We start from the raw sequence: 1939 nt of genomic DNA on the forward strand, positions 1-1939 counted from the left end.
CACACACACACACACACACACACACACACTGACTCACACACACTAACTCACACGCACATCTATTTATATTCATAAAGTATAGAATTTAAGGTATTAAATTCTTCCTACTAAATTAAATAATATTCTTTCCATTCATATCTTTCGCAAAGTTTTCTTGAAATATTTCTTCGTTCATATTTTAGTAAAATACATTACTTTCAAAGAACAAAGGCCACACAAATGGTTATATAGCTGAAGACAATGGCATTTTTGCTGTTGTTTACTTAATATATCTATATTCTCTTAAAAAAGATTGATTGAAATAAGACAAAAAACAATTAAAAATGTAGACACCATAGTGGCAGTAGTGGCAGCAGTGGTGGCATTGACAGCTGTGGTGGTGTCAGAAGAGGCAGTACTGTTGCTGCTGTTTGTGACGATGCTGGTATTACTTGATAGCAATGGTGAAATTGATGCTGCTGCTAATGAAGATAATGTTAATGATGTTAATATAAAAACTTTATAATCAATGATTTAAGATTCAAAGACAATTTCACATTTATATGACATTCTTCTAGTGGAAAGAAAAATGTAGACATAGGTAGACACATGTAAATATGCATGTAAGCATATAGTGAGAAATATATGTTTGTATATATATATATATATATATATGTGTGTGTGTGTGTGTGTGTGTGTGTGTGTGTGTGTGTGTGTGAGAGTGGTTAGGGTGTCAGCACCATGATCATAAGATTGTGGTTTCAATTCCTGGACCGGGCAACATGTTGTGTTCTTGAGCAAAACACTTCATTTCACGTTGTTCCAGTCCACTCAGCTGGCAAAAATGAGTAACGCTGCGATGGACTGGTGTCCCGTCCAGCTAAGGAACACATACGCCACTGAAACTGGGAAACCGGGCCCATGAACCTGGCTAGGCTTTAAAAAGGCGCATTTATTTAGTGGAGGCGCAGTGGCCCAGTGGTTAGGGCAGCGGAATCGCAGCTGGAGGATTGTAGTTTCGATTCCCAGACTGGGCATTGTGAGTGTTTATTGAGTGAACACACCTAAAGCTCTACGAGGCTCTGGCACGGGGTGGTGGCGACCCCTGTTGTACTCTTTTCCCCCGCAACTTTCTCTCACTCTTTCTTCCTGTTTCTTGAGTAACACTGCAATGGACTGGCACCCCGTCCAGCTGGGGGTAACACATATGCCATAGAAACCAGGAAACCGGGCCCATGAGCCTGGCTAGGCTTTGAAAGGGCGCATAAATAAATAAAATATTACAAAAGAATATCCTTGAAAGAAAGAGCTGATATCTGAGTTGTTAATCCAAGACAAACTACTTTGATTCTCTACATTTCTGTCTCTTTGAATTTTCCTGACACCATAGCCATTAAAGACTTTCTGTTGATATGAATACGCCTGTCCTTTTGATGCCATGTTGGTGTAGAATTGTACAAATTACATGGATATATATTTCTGGTCATCAGTCAAGGAATATTTTCCAAGAAGTTCATTTCCAAATTTCATGATTCCAAATATCTACTTCATGTATGTAGACTTGATTCATGGATGCTTTGACACTTAGCCATTAGTAAACGTTGTCAAAGGGATTACCATGCAATATTGAAAAACTGATTCGAATGATGAATGGGTATTATGCATGTAAATATATGTATGACCATACATATATTTACATGCAAGCTCCTCTCCACATGCATATAAGATAGAAGAGAGAATTAGGGAGGGAGGGAGAGAGAGAGAGAGAGCAAGATTTACTGTCTTCTCTCTCTCCTCTCATCTCTCCCCTCTTGTCTCTTTCACCTCTCTCCCTCCCCTCTCCTTTTCTCCTTCTCTCTCTCACCTCTCTATCCCTCCCCTCCCCTCTCTCTCACTCTCTCATTCCCCTCTCTCTCTCTCTCACATCTCTCCCCTCACCTCTCTCCCCTTCTCTCTCTTG

At 39.9% G+C, this 1939-nt stretch overlaps 1 protein-coding gene across 1 annotated transcript in view; it reads right to left on the reverse strand.

Annotated features, from left to right (window-relative positions):
• Positions 1 to 1939, reverse strand: part of LOC106870267 (solute carrier family 35 member F6-like) — a 457970-nt gene that overhangs the window by 338697 nt on the left and 117334 nt on the right. The gene's annotated exons all lie outside the window — the stretch shown is intronic.

The sequence above is a fragment of the Octopus bimaculoides genome, chromosome 7 (genome assembly GCF_001194135.2).
Source record: "Octopus bimaculoides isolate UCB-OBI-ISO-001 chromosome 7, ASM119413v2, whole genome shotgun sequence".
Lineage (NCBI taxonomy): Eukaryota > Metazoa > Mollusca > Cephalopoda > Octopoda > Octopodidae > Octopus > Octopus bimaculoides.